Source organism: Crocodylus porosus, unplaced genomic scaffold (genome assembly GCF_001723895.1).
Source record: "Crocodylus porosus isolate Cpor-Errol unplaced genomic scaffold, CroPor_comp1, whole genome shotgun sequence".
NCBI lineage: Eukaryota > Metazoa > Chordata > Crocodylia > Crocodylidae > Crocodylus > Crocodylus porosus.
Window position 1 is genome coordinate 36,761,455 of NW_017728906.1, and position 15,553 is coordinate 36,777,007.

Consider the following 15,553-nt stretch of genomic DNA (forward strand, 5'->3'; position numbering starts at 1 on the left):
GGCTGCTGTGCCTTCTTGCTGCCTTTCCTCCGTGTTGGAATAGATTTAGCTCGTGCATTGAGGATCGCATTAGGTGCATCATGAGTGGGAATCATCTTCCCTGAAATCTCCTTTAACAAGGAGCAACTACTATTAATCTTTGCCTGGGATATAAATCATGAACAAGAACTCTTTCATTTATGCATGTAAGAGTGAATTAATTTCACAACCAAGTTATTTTTCCCTCTCCTGTCAGGAGGAAAGCATCTGATTCCTGATGGGATGACTGCCTTCATTTATTCATACCTAGAAGGTGGGGTCTACTTAGCAACTTTTAAATTACTACACATTATAATGAGGCGTAAACATATGGGCTAATATTGTATTTAACCATCAAGAGTCATGATGATTTAACCTAACCTCTGATCTGATTATTCTTTTGGTTATACAACCTCAGGCAAAAGTTATTCATACTTTCCACTGCCTGCAATAGCAGCTGTTTCACTACTGCCCTGGAGTCTCAGGAAAATTCAAGCTCTTAATCACTATTTCCATTTGCAAACAGATCCTTGCTATCAGACTAAAATGGCATGGCTGAAGTGCCAAGAGGCCGAACTACAGGAAGTTAAGTGCAAGTATTTCCTGTGTAGAGATTTCTGTTTCCAGCACATTTAAGATGTGCAAATAGTACTGCTCAAACTAAAAACTTTAGTTCCTCACTTAGAAGGGAAAAACAGAAGTTTCCTGACCTACTACTTCACAAGTAATCTGTGTTGCCAGAGACATCACCACCTTATTTATTAATTCAGCATTGTATTAGTTTTCATAAGATAGTAAGAAATACTTATGATCCTTCCTTTTTCCTTCTGCTCCTCTCCATGAAGGAAAAAAATACTAGATAGTGCAGCTTACAATATTCTGCACTGTAATGTTCCTGGGTCACATGTGTTAAGCAAACGCGCAATTTCTAATCCACGCATGAAGGAAACCAAGCTTAGTGTATATTCTGACATACCTGGTCTTACTATGAAGCTGATATACTATTTAAACACTTTGGTTGCTTGCAGATGTTAAACATACACAAACAAACAAACCATGTTTTAGCGGAAGCAGCAGCACGTTACTTCAACCTAGCTCTGAAGCTTCAGTGGGTCTCAGGGGCATATATAGCTAAAGCTGATTCAATCAGCTATTAGATAAAAGCACCAAAAAAAGCCCCACTAAAGCATCCAATATTTACAGACTTCAGGTAATCTGGGTTGAAGCAATACACTACCTTTTCTGGGTATGTACAGGACTCAGCATGGAAATGTGCAGAGTTTAAAGTAACGCACTGGCGGGGAAGGAGTGGAGGGGGTTTGTCTGCAAGCACTCTTAATGATTAAAGTCCATTTAGAAATAACAGAATGGTTATTTGTTAATGAGGTACAACTCATTAACAAACTGAAAAATCAAGGTGCTGTGAGACTTAGTTATGACAGATGTGTTTCTCTTCTTTTACAATTTGTCTAACAACTTGCTTTCTTCTTTCAATATTGATTGAGAACAGGAACACACCAGTAGACTGGATATGACCTGACTCTATTCTGGCAAATCATCAGATCACTTCCACTTAAAAGTCAGATATAAAAAGGGATGGAGAGAGGAAGGTTCTTCTTCAACTTTCTGCTGATTAAATATAAACTGGAAGTTGAATCCTGGAAGCATCCAGGATGGTATTAAAATCAATTAAAGCAAATAAACAGGGACAGAGAGCATCTTCTAGTTTGACACCTTTTAACTTTAGACAGAAACAAGAATTTTTGCCACGTATTGCAGGATGGAAAATTTCTTTGGTGTCCTAAGCTGATGTCACATTGACAGAAATGCTGCAGTTACTTTCTTGCAGAGGCACCATAAACCGATCCCAAGGTCAGAGCCTCTCCAGAGAGTAGAATTAAGGGCCTAATTGTAGCCTGTGTCGGTCTGAGACAAAAACAAATGCAAAACTCTAGAACTGATCCTGCAGGCACAGAAAGGGACTGTGCCAGTACATATCAAGGTGGCAAAAGAGCAAAGAAACCCTTTTGGTTGAGCAGGGAAATCCAGGAGAGTCTACAGGGGAAAAGAGAGGCCTACAGGATGTGGAGACAGGGGGCAGCCACCAAGGAGGAGTATTACAGCAGGGAAGCAGTGAGGAGAGCCAAAGTGGAAATGGAGCTTAGGCTGGCAGCAAAATTTAAGGATAACAGAGTCATACTTTAACTACATAGGAAGCAAAAAGAGAGCACGGGGTAACATAGGGCCCCTTCAAGATGGACTAGGGCAACTGGTAACAGATAAAATGGCCAAAGCGGAGCTCCTAAATGATTTCATTACATCTGTGTTCCTGGACACAGATACAAGCATGCATCCCAATGGGACTTTAGGTAAGTGCAAGATAGATACCAACACACCACCTGCTAGCTCTGACCTAGTAAAGGGGCACTTGGAGGGGTTGGATGTATTTAAGTCAACAGGCTGTGATGATCTTCATCCTAGGGTACTTAGGAAATTAGCTGGAGTCATAGCAGAACCACTGGACAACTATTTATGCACTTGTGGTGCTCAGAACAGGTCCCAGAGGACTGGAAAAGGGCCACTGTGGTCCCTATATTCAATGTGGTCCCCTGGCATTACCTTTGAGAAAATTGTTAAGGATCGCATTTGTGGGAGACCACTGGCTAAAATAATGCTAAAACCCAACCAGCATGGGTTCACAGCAGGCAGATCCTGCCCAACTAACTTGGTTTCTTTTTACAACCAGGTCACAAAATACTTGGATAAAGGAACAGAAATAAATGTTATTTACTTAGATTTTTAAAAAGGCCTTTGACACAGTGTTGCACCCAATTCTTATAAATAAACTAAACAGTTGCAATGTAGATTATTACACAGTCTGGTGGGTGCAAAATTGGTTTATGGGACATACTCAGAGAGTGGTGGTCGACCGGTCGGTTTCTACCTGGAGAAATATGGGCAGCAGAGTCCCTCAAGGCTCTGTCCTGGGACCGGTACTGTTCAAACTATGGGGGGAGGTAAACAAACTAGAGGGCAGGAAGCAAATCCAGGTGGATTTGGACAAGCTGGGGAAATGGGCCGAACAGAATAGGATGCAGTTTAAAAAAACATAAGTGCCATGTGTTGCACCTAAAGAGGAAGAATAATCAACACTCCGATAGGCTCGGAGGTACCATTCTGAATAGCATAACTGCAGAAAGGGACCTCGGAGTCCTAGTCAAATACAAGATGAATATAAGTCACCAATGTGATGAAGTAATAGGTAAAGCTAACAGCACTATTTCTTGGATAAGTAGGTGCATCACAAACAGGTCTAGAGAGGTGATATTTCCCCACTATGCAGCAATTGTCAGGTCGCAGGTAGAGTACTGTGTCCAGTTTTGGGTGCTGCACTTCAGGAACGATGTAGATAACCTGGAAAGGGTTCAGAGGAGGGCCACCTGTCTGGTTAAAGGCCTACAGGAAAAACCCTATGAGGACTGACTGAGGAACCTGAATCTCTTCAGCCTCCGCAAGAGAAGGGTAAGAGTGATCTTGTGCCTGTCTACAAACTCATTGGTGGGGACAGCAGGAAACAAGGATGTTTACCAGGGTGCCCATTGGGATAACTCGAAACAATGGCCAAAAACTGAAGGAGAGCAAATTTAGATTGGACATCAGGAAAAAATTCTTTACTGTGAAGGTTGCCAAAATATGGAATACACTTCCAAGGGAGTTGGTGCTGTCTGCTTCCTTGAAGGTATTTAAGAGAAGATTGGACAAATACCTGGCTGGGGTCATCTGAACCCAGCAAACTTTCCTGCCCAGGGCAGGGGGTCAGACTCAATGATCTAATAGGTCCTTTTCCGACCCTAAAATCTATGAAATCTATTAACTCTTTATTCAGAGATGATGGCTTAATAAAAGGTAACTAAGAAATTACAAAAAAATTATCTTTCTTTGCAAGCTTTTGGGCACACATGCTCTCTCTCAGGCTCAGGGAAAATTAAAGATGGTAAAAGTCCCCATAGGTAGAAAATATAATAATAATAACAATAATAATAATAATAACAACAACAACAACAACAACTTGTAGCCCAAACATTTCCCCCAGTGCCATTCTGTCACTGACAGAGCCTCAGAGATTCTGATCCCATACAGGTGCTACTGTACCCCTAGCTAAAATGCCTCTTCTCTTCATTTCCACCCCCCCACTGAAGTCTACATTATTACTATGAATGAGCAAAGGGATGCCAAGAAGAAAAGTCAGGACAGTTCCACTGTTCAACGCTGAAGACAGCTCCTGAAATTGTCTTGGTGAGAAGCAGCCAACAAGCTTTCTTCAACAATATGTGGAAACTGGTGAGGCTCATGACATTCAAACTTGTATAATTTTAGCTGAAAATGTCATTAGCTACCATGTTTTAAATCTGTGGAGCTCAACCCTTCTGCAGTGGCAGGTTGGGTGCTTGCTACATGGCTGCACGGTAAGTGACCACTCCTTCCTGGTAGGGAAGTGGGAGCAGAAGGGGAATCAGGAAGGAGTGAGGAAGAGAGCTGACACCCTGCTGTGGATGTGAAAGTCAGCATACAGCACAATGCAGGGCAGGGAAAGGAACATACCAGGACAAGCTGCTTGTAGCTGGTCCCCTGTGCCACAGGAAGGATCCAGCCCATGAGCCATAGGCTGAGCTCCACTGTTTTAAGTCGTACATCTTGAGACTAACCAATAGTCATGGCTTTCTTGTGGCCTGTGTGACTGCAGCCCTAGGACCTGGCAACTGACAACTAGAACTTTCTTATTTTTTCCTTTGAAATACTTGAGAGATTGCCACAAAGGTTCTGGTCTGTTAGCCAAAGGTCTGAAGCACTGGTTTCACTTGAAACAATGAAAGATTAGACCTGGAAAGACTTTTTTGGCAACTATTATTTAAAATCATAAATAATAAGAGGTTGAGTTTTCATCTGCTGATAGGAGCAAGCTGTACTCAAGCATAAAAAGGAAGGAGCTACCATGCAACGTCTGGTATAAACCACTAAAAATTCCAAGGCCAAGAGCACTGATCATTTTCCTAATACCACTACAATTTTTCAAAATTGGTGACAATCAAATCAGTTAACACAACATTTCTTACAGAAGACTGTTATAGTTTTTCTCCACCAAAAATTCACTTAAATTTTTTCTAAAGTTTGCTTAGTCTTTCTACACAATTGCTACCCCAAATGCATGTTTTAACATCATATTAGGACTTGTTCCATGTCCTAATATTTATTACTGAAAGGATCATTAGTCATTAGCAATACTATTAAATAGCTGTAGATATCAAGTTACTATATTATCGAGATAGGGATATGAACACCTCTAATACATGCTATAGTTGCATGACACTTGGTAGTAAGCCTCTGAACACCCCAATGCTCTAAAGCTTCGGTTGTTTGGAACTTACTAAAACGGAGCATAGCAAAAGGCAAACATACACTGGATTTCTGCAAGAATCCTTTAACTGCTATTTGGCCAACATTTGGGATTTAAATAGGAACTTTTGGCATAAGAATGTAAGGAGTTCTTTACATCAGGAACGTCAAACTGATTCAGCCCTGCAGACCAGATCCAGATTTTGGGGCTTCACATAGGCTGGAACTAGGCCATGGAATAGATGACCCACTGCTGGTGGTGGGGTGAGTGGCAGTGGCATTAAGCCCCTGGGTGCTAGCACCAATGAACGACTAGGTGGACCTGGAAGCTGCAAGGGTTAACGGTAGTGGGGATCTCAGCCCAGAAAGTCAGCAGTTAGGTAAACAATGGCAACAATAACTCCCACAATTGCCAGAACTGCTGTATTGACAGGGCCAGCACCCAAAAGGGATTAACATCACCACTGCTCACTTCACGGCTGCATAGCTGTCCCCAGTGGGGAATCTCAATCAGAACATTTGGCAATAGGGCTTTGTTAAACCCCTACACACTGGCCTCACTGCTGAATTTTTTCCCAGATCTGGAGGTGGATCCTTCTGACTGTGAGAAGCCCTGGGGATCAGATAACCCACCTCTGTGGACCAGTTTCAGATACCTGCTGTGCATAATAAACAGAGGTTGACACATAATATCTATTATAATGCCCATTTGACAACCAAGCAACTATTCCAGTCACTCAGACAGTGCATTAACCTGTAGCATAAAGCATCATACTTGTTCAAATCAAGGTCTGCAGTAACAATTAAGATGAATAAAACTACCCAGGAAAAGGGGGGAAAAATCCACTGGAAACTTGAAACTGTGTTCAATGCAAAAAATACAAGTCATTGCTTTTTTTAGTCATACACATAAAGAAATTCAAGATGTTAATACAATCCAGGGTCAATTTCCTTTATCTACTGCATTTTTCCTGAGTGACTAAATCTATCTCAGAGTTCCCACAGGATACAGTAACATGTGTGCCTCTGAACAGAGAGCAGCATGAAAATAATTCAGTTTCAAGTTGTATTTCAATTTTGTTTAAAGCTATTGAGTGAGATTCACTTCAGTGAAGAGGGCAAGCTTAAAAGCATCCTCAAAGCCTGTCTACAAAAACTGATTTAAAGCAAAAACATCAAAAAGTTTTAACATAACTATTTAAATGCAACTGCATGCAGGTAAACGGCTGTCTGTTACCACACCACAACTCACTGCCTCAACTTAAGGAGTATCCCTAAATTCTGTGTGCAGAATTGTAGGCAAACATCTCATAGTGCTTTGCACTGCCACCATACTCTGGACCTTGTTGAACAGCTGCTATAAAACATGGAAAAACCTGTACTGAACGTAGCCAAGTATCTAGAGGTGAATAATCAGAAATCTCATAATTCCCCTTTCTTTCAGTTTCATGGCCCCTTTTTTCCAGGAAGCTATGGATAACTGCATATGTGGTGACAGGTCTCTGCTGCAAACCCAACAGTCAAGAACACTTACCTGGTTAGGATTATGTTAGTGGCACTCCCCTGGAGTAGCTGCTGCTTTCAAAGCTCACCATTATACTCAGAAGAAGTGGCAGGACCTGTTTTTGGCACCAGCAACAGTTTCTTTTCCTGCTTCCAAATTCATAGCACAAACTATAGAGGCAGCACACCACCAAAAGACCCTTTAGCTGTGGAGAAGTGTATAATCACCACTACCTGGAAGTTTACTGCGGTTTGCTGCCATTAAAAAGATACGCTAGCCACACACAAACTTGTGAGGCTTGACATGTCTTACCTAGGATTTTGCATTAATGGGGATTTGCAATGGCATTAGCACTACTGATATGTTCTGCTTCTGTGTCAACAGGTATTAGATTATTTCTTCAGTCTGCTCCAAGGCAGCAGCTCCTCCCCAAGATGAGGCAGGGGCGGGGATGGGGACAGAGACGGGGACGGGGGCTGGCATGGGCTCCGCCGGCTCCAGGGAACTACTCTGTTCCCCTGCATCACCTCAGGGAGCAAAGAGGCACATGGCGTCAGGGCTGGGGAGTGGAGCAGTTCCCCAGAGCTGGTGGAGCCTCACATGGGGCGGGCAGCACCTCCTCCCCAAGGTGAAGCAAGGCAGGAATGGGGGCTGGGCCTGGCGTGGGCTCCGCCGGCTCTGGGGAACTGCTCCACTCCCCAGCCCTGATGCCATGTGCCTCCTTGCTCCCCAAGGCAATGTGGGGAAAGAGAACAGTTTCCTGGAGCTGGCGGAGCCCACACCAGCCCCAGCCCCTGCCTTGCCTTAGGAAGGAGCTGCTGCCTGCCCTAGATGAGAAGTGAGGAGCTTACCTTTAGAAAGCATCCCACGCTGGCCCCAGTGCCTCTTTCATTTCTATTGACTGACTGTGTACGGCTCATGGCTGGGCCACAGCACTCCACTACACTGCTCTGAGCAGCAGTTAGCGAGGAGAAGGGCGGTGGCCGAACCCTGCCCGCTCCCATCTGGGCACTTACTTTGGGACACTTACGGACGGACTGCACCACGATGAAAGGGGGAGACGGGACCAAAGTGGCACGCTCACAGAACGCTACTCCTTACCAGGAACATTGCTCAGCTGGTCTCTATTAAATAAAAGGAAGTTTGTCAGGCAGTAAACAGCATCCCTCCAATTATTCTTGGAGAACCTGCTTATCCTCTTATTGCCATGACAGATGCTTTGCACTGGACTTCCTTTGGACTGAAGAAAAAACATATCACCTGAACAGCCAACCAAGGCCAATCTTTTGAGAGACAGAAAGGGAACATTTGGGGGAAGACCAGGGGCAGCTAGCGGTTACAGCAGTACATGACCCCTTCTTCCTGGGCAGTGTTAGGATCCTTAGGAGCTGAAGTGCCAAAGCAGCAATCTGGTACGAGGGTATGACAGATCAAAGGAACTGGGCTCACAGAGCATGATGTTCTATCCCAACCATGCACTTGTTGATTCAATAAAAGGCATCACGCGCAACAATCCTTGCCTCTTCCACATTTCACCCAACCTAAAGTTCAACTCAACTTGGAAAGCAAGAATACTATTTGCAAGTGTATTCCTTATGCCTATTTCCAGATTTTTAAAAGATGTTAATGAAAACTAGAGCTAGCAACAATCCCTGCAACACAACTAACATCTCCCACTTCAGAACACCAGTGTTAATCACTGCCCTCCCTCTGCAATGTCACAACATGGGAAATATTCATACCAAGGCAATCTGAATTTCTATAAATTGCCTAGTAAGATTCTGATGAACTCCAACAATGCTTTACTGATGGCTGATCCATTGCCATGAATCTTAACACTCAGGGTTACAACCAAGTATCCTGGATAAAGTCTAGGATAGTTTGCCAAGTTGCAGCCTATCTGAAGCACTGCTTTCTTTGTCTTACAGGCTGTTTATCCACACAGCTAAAACTTGCTCTCAGATCATCACTGTTTTACATGCTTTGAAAGCCTCCATTGCCCACCTCTTAAGTTTTCAAAAAAGCACCTTCATTTTCCCATGCTGCTCTTGACATTTGAGAAACTTCCCCAGAGCATTTTCAAAGTCACCGCATCATTTTCCTACAAAACAACTACAAGAAAGTTAATTGACGATATGCTGAGCACACATTCTGATCAATAGTTTAACTCAGCTCCTAACTATAGCTATCCAATGCCTTACACTTTTAGACTGTAAACTCCAAGAAAGAAACAGGGCTTTCATGTGTGTCTTTACAGCACCTAGCATAACAAGATTCTGGTCACTAACTGAGGTTTCCAGACACTAGTGATTAAAAAAAAAGAGGTACAACGTTTATAAAGTTGACTCATTTATGAAAAATAAGAAGCTATCCTGAATGACATCAGCTCCTGAAATTTAATATTATTCCATTTTAAAGTTAGCGGTGCCGATATTCTGAATATTACGCAGCAGTTGATTGATGTGGTGAGATCTTACAGCTGAGACAGACAGACAGAATTTCAGTTGTTTCAAGTGGTTTGGAGGGTATCTGTCTACTGATTTATGCATACACCTGTTTTCGGCTAAAAAACTTCAGTGCCTTCCTTCTGTGGCTGCTCCCCACAGCTTTCTGAAGTTTCAGATTAAAATCTAACCAACTCTGCTAGTTTTTAGAGAAACCTGCAGAAAAGCAGTTAATATTCCCTTGCATCTTGGTAAAATTATGCTTTCATATAAAAGATAAACACACCTTTCCAACAGCTAATGGAAACTTGAAAGCTCACTCGGTCTCAAATGCTACTGGAAGAAAGCGGGAAAGTATGTGTGTGTGGCGGGGTGGCAGACATAAACAACACCCAAGCAGGGTACAGGGACAGACCCCTCATCTGATTCCCAGAATTCTCTCTCACTTCACAGCAACTGGAAAGGGTACAACGCAAGAGGAGAGAATGTTCACTTCTCATTTTACTGCTGTCCCTTGATGGATGTCAAACTTCAGCTAATTAAGTATCCAACATTTCCAAGCCCTACATATAAAATGGCAGGCCAGTGAAGACAACGTTGGTAAATATATAATCTATATACCCTGGATATAGGGTATCCTATATCTCCTAGAATGGATCAGGAACAGAAGAGGTTTAGACACTTCCAGAAATATAAATGCTACATTTAGATCAAATATAGAGAAGCCTACCTACTGACAAATTACTTGCAATTTTTCAAACGTATCTTTTGCATTAATGCCTTTGTGCTTTAGGACAAGTACTTTATAAATCACTTCAATACACAAGATCCTTTATCTTGGCAATTCTTTCATACAGCCAAAATCAGAGGGATTACTATATTTATCTTAAAGGATTCTCCAATCTTCAATGGGTTATGGTATGCTGAAGATTGTCTCAATGCAGAATGAAAGGGAGATCAACTTACAATTGTAATGCACCCACTTATTTTCCTGCAACTGCAGTACTTTTTTCCTATGTTTTTGAGTGTAAACATGGTTACATCATTGCTACACCTTGCACTTGTGTTCAAATAAACTTGTTTTTGTTCCCCTGCCACCCTCCTACCACAACTTCATCTTAAATACAGTACCATAATAATTCACAGCTTCTCTTTCCAGGACCATGCAAAAAAACCCCAAAAAAACAAAACAACAAAAAAACCCAAGCATGTTAAGCTGCATGTTACATATTCAGGTTAGTGCGCATATTTCTTAAAAAGGCATGTCTGATGATGATTGGTTTCTCATTTCCAAAGTGAATAGCTTATCCACTTAATAATTCTGGACAAGGTACCACCTCATACACAAAAAGGGGCACATTTGATTCCATTACTATTAAAAAATATATATATTTGATGTCTTCAAATTCTATAACGTCCAATGGCCTAACATCTTCAGTTTATCATTCCTCTGTATTTACATTCAGAGATTAGTGACCTCTTTTACAGATACCAAAACAGATATTCAGTTAAGGACGTTACTGAAATCTACACCAGTCACTAGGCATAAACTGAAATAACGCAAAAAGGTCATAGTTTGGAAAGGAGGTAAAATTTGCTGCCCCTGGATATGCCAAGATTTAATACTCAAGAAGGTCTTCTTTTACATTATTTTGTTTTGTCTTAAGGGTTGTCTGTGCTGGAATGTGGGCCTCAGTAAACAACTACTGAAATTGCCAATCACTTGCACAAAGGTGATAACTGTAATCTTCTGAGTTCCTTCATGGAACCTCCCCACTGAACTCCTTGCCTAGCCTGCATTACCGGGATCTAAATCCAAAAGTAGATGTGGACATGGAGGATCAGTCCCTGTGCTGGAACAGGCTGGCAAGACCTGTTTAAAAGCAAGGCTTCAATTCTAGCTGAGAATCTTGTTGACTCTGTACAGTTACATTTTTCCAAGTCTCAAAGATACTTTTTTTAAATAGAAATCACATTTTATACTACATAAGAAGCTATTATCTACAAAGATTCCCCTCCCTTTCATTAGAAGCATGAGTCAGATGCCAGAGATACATGGATGTAGCTCAAACTGCCAAAAAAAATTTGAGAGGACAGAAGAGGATGAATATATTGGATAAAGTCACTTCCCCACCCCAGCAGATACTCTTAATCATTAGCTAAATTAAGCAGAGAGCACACACTTGTTTCATCATTTTTTTTCTCTCTTAGTGGATATTTAAATCTACCATTGCTCCAGTGCCACATCAGGAGCATGAGAAGCTTACTAACTACAACATGCACTGGGGCTGAACATGCACAAGAACTAGACCATTACAGGACAAAATAAGACAAATAAGAATTTGTATTCTCAGTCTTTAAAACCTAGCGGCATCAACCCTCCGTACTTTTTCTCTACAAAAGAGAAACCTCTTTTCAGCACTATCCATTAGCACAATTAAGCATTTCCCCTTATTACTATGAACTTGTTACATTAGTATGCACTCATTACCTTCCAAGACATATGTCCATTAAAAAGACAGGTGCATATATATGCTTGTGTATGACAAACACCCCGTTATTCTCCCCCCACACTTTTATGAAGCTGGTTCTCCTTCAAATATATACTTACTTTTTTATACAGTATATTATACTTGCATACTAAAATATCACGTAAGGCATTTCCTATGGTTTCTTGGCTGTCCAGATAAAGACAATGAATTTGGTATTTCTGAACTGAATATCATGGCCCAAGAATACTCACCCATGTTGGAAATGGGTTCACAGAAAAAGGTCAGATTAAAGGAAGTGGAATCTGCTATCATGAGAACAATAATGTCTAAACTGTGGTACCCAACACTGATCCTAACAAACATTTCCTCTGAGCAAAAACAGAATGCTTTTACCATCCAAGGCTGCCAGTGCGAGGAAGTCCTGAACAGCTTACTTTTTTGTCTACTCTTCAATGAGTAGTCTCTCAACTACCAAACTGCAGTGAAATACCTCAGGTCTGAAAAAGCATTATATGCAGGCAAACTAGTTTCTGCTTACTCTCTCGTAAAAGAATAGGAAAGTTTTACTACAGTTTTACCTAACAGCCATGTACTTCCAAACTAGTATAGCAAGATAATAAAAGGAAGGAAAATCACAGACAAGGGCAAAATAGTCATTCAAACTCAGGAATGCAATGGTGCATGAAGAAAGTTATCAAGTGTTTCCTCATTAAATAGTTTTATGTTATACTGTCTTCTATTTCAGCCAAAAATAGCTTATACCTCACAAAACTGGTTATTCCATCACCTTTTATTATGGGAGTCAAATGTCCAGTAAAGAGGCTATTAAATGTTATTGGAAGTCACATCGAAATTGGTATGTTAGAAGAGGTGCTGAACAAATACACTTAAAGGGGCAAATATTCCCATATGTTAGAAAAACCACCCTTAACTAATTAGGGCACCAAACTCTAATCTTTACAAAATAAGCTTAAATTGTAATGAAGTCTGGTATTTTTAGTTCTAAACTCAATTTCCTAATTAACAGATAGGAGGGAAAGGAATTGCTTTGATTCAGAATCAGAATAGCACTGCCCCCATTATATTTATATAGGGTGCAGGTCTCATCTTCAAGCTTCGAAAGCCTTTGTTTCATCTGTACCATTCTTTGCTTGATTAAGGTTTTCAGCCAGCATGTATACATATGACAGAGGCTTCACATATTAGGATCATAATACACTTGGCTTAAAAAAAAAATACAATTTTTTTTTTTTTTAGAAATAACATTTTACAAAGTACCTAGTGGTTTAGGCACAAGCCCCAACAATATTCATTAAGATGTCAGTCCCTAAGAAACCCCCAGTTTTGAAAAAAGTTGTAGTTAATTGTGTTTGAAAGTTTTTATCTAATTTGAAGACTACAGTATAACACTTGCGGTAATCATACTGTTTGAAACAGTCTAAACAGGACAGCGTTGGAGTTCTGGTTTATAAACATAAGAACTCCATGCCCTGTCACAACGAATGGCATAGGAAAATTATATAAAATGGGAGTGAAAAATATGGAAATAATGAAAAAAATGTTAAAATTTATTTAGCCAGAAAACACACACAGACATGTACTTTGTTGAATAAAGATAGATTCTTAAATCCAAACAGCAGACTGAAATGAGTATTGTGATCAAATTCAAGCACAACAATTTTAATATCTGTATGGCTCTACCACTTCCATATTTAAAAAATAGAAAATACTTTTTAAACTCTTAAATGTAACTTGTGATGCAAGAGGATTATTAGGGGTGTAGGTTGTAGCCATGTTGGTTTAAGGACATACGCAGCCAAGGTTCTTTGGGTAATTCTGATATCTGTTATTAGACCAACTCAAGTAGTTGGAAAAAATTCATAGCAACTTTTTTTTTTACTGTGAATGTTATTACAGATAGTAAGAGTAAAAAAAGATATATATAGTAAAAAAAAAAAAAAAAAAGTATTTGTAATAAAATAGTAAAATGCAAATAGTTGGGGAAAAAAAGAAGATTATTGTAAATATGAGAAGAAGGATTAATCAAACATGTGAGTGACAGAAAGATTACAGAAAAGTTCAACTAATTTTCCAAAGTTTTAAGTAGGTAAAATGTAAGTTTGTAATTATTTTTCTATTTTTGACAGAAGTCACAATTTATTCCATGTAGCACCATGACATTTTAGTAAACCTGTACTTTCCAAAAAATTCAAAAGCCTGAGTCACTTAAATGACTTGAATAGTTTTTGAAGATCAATTTATAAACATCTAGTTCTTTCCATATTAACTTTCCTTCTCACAGCAAACAATTTTAGAACTAATCCAATCATTAACAAGTCACAGTATACTAGCTATTAAAAATATTTTTATATTACTGTATACATTTACAAAAGGTCAAAAACCCAACTTTGACACACAATTATGATCCTTCATGACTTTATCAAGGACACTATTTCAAAGGTAGCACAGTTTGTAAGGTTATCTGAGGACACAGACTTCATAAGAGCATGTCAGTGGAGTTGATTTAAAAATCACTGGTCCGGAAAGCCTTAACAATTTAAATCACTGGTCAGGACGCCTTAATTTAATCATTGTTTTCTATAAAAAGTGTATTCTTGTTTGATACCCTTTATTCATTATACTACTTGAAACTTTGTATTTTTATAGAGGCCAGGGCTCGACTCTGTGTACACAAACTTGCAGAGAGACAAGAGGGCTGATGGTAGGTAATCAGGTCTGTTCTCTCATCTCCAAATACAGCTGTTAACAAGGATGTCATCTCTGGAGACACAAATCCACAGTCTGAGAACTGAAACTAAGCATCACAGAGGTGCATAATGGGATCTTCTAGATTAGACTGAGCACTGAGTCCCATTGGGTAGAGTGGTTTTCTTTAATCTTTACTAATCTGTAGAGGTGCCTCTGGGAACCTCTTAACATTGGGCCCCTAATATAGACCAGGGCCTTTTGTGACCCATTTAAAAACTTTTCTAAAAAACATACATAAATAACATATAGTTAAAAGTTATATTCCCTATTCCATAGGAGTTGCTCTGATAGAGATCTTCAGTGCTGATACTGATAGCCAATTGTTAAGGAGGCATATCGGCTGATACCAATCCAATTTCTGATACACAGCCCTGCAGCTTGAAGAGCTGCATCCAACTGGTAAGCCTGCTGTGGTGGAAGAAGAAAGGGGCTGAAAGGGGGTGGGGGCAGATCAAGGCCCATGCGGTGAGGGAAGAGTGGTGCTGAGGCTGGGGCAGGCACTGCACAGCCTGGGCAGGGTGCAGGATGGAACTGTGACTCGTCCAGGGGGTACAGCTGGGGGTGGGTGGCTCCAGCTGCTGCGCACACCCCAGGAGGGCACAGGGTGGGCATGCGCCCCTGCATCTGTGTGGGGTGGGACTGTGCGGGGCTCTTCCTTGTGGGGGCTGGGCCCAGCTGTGCTCTGGGTGGGAGGTAGTGGTGGCAGTGCCCCCCTCCTAGCACTGTTCCCTCGTCCCCTCCTCCCCACCCCAAGTGCAGCCCCTGCCCAACCTTCTCCCCACAAGCCAGGAAGAGCCTGGCGCAGCCCCAGCCAACAGCTGCAGCCCACCCCACTCAGATCAGGGGACATATGCCCCCCGCCCACAATGCCTTCCAGGGGTGTGTACAGTGGCAGGGAGCCGCCCCCCCCCCACACCTTGCCTTGTGCCCCC

General features: G+C 41.2%; 1 protein-coding gene across 1 annotated transcript in view; it reads right to left on the bottom strand.

Moving 5' to 3' along the window:
* Nucleotides 1-15,553, bottom strand: part of RCAN1 (regulator of calcineurin 1) — a 65,008-nt gene that overhangs the window by 44,826 nt on the left and 4,629 nt on the right. The window lies entirely within an intron of this gene.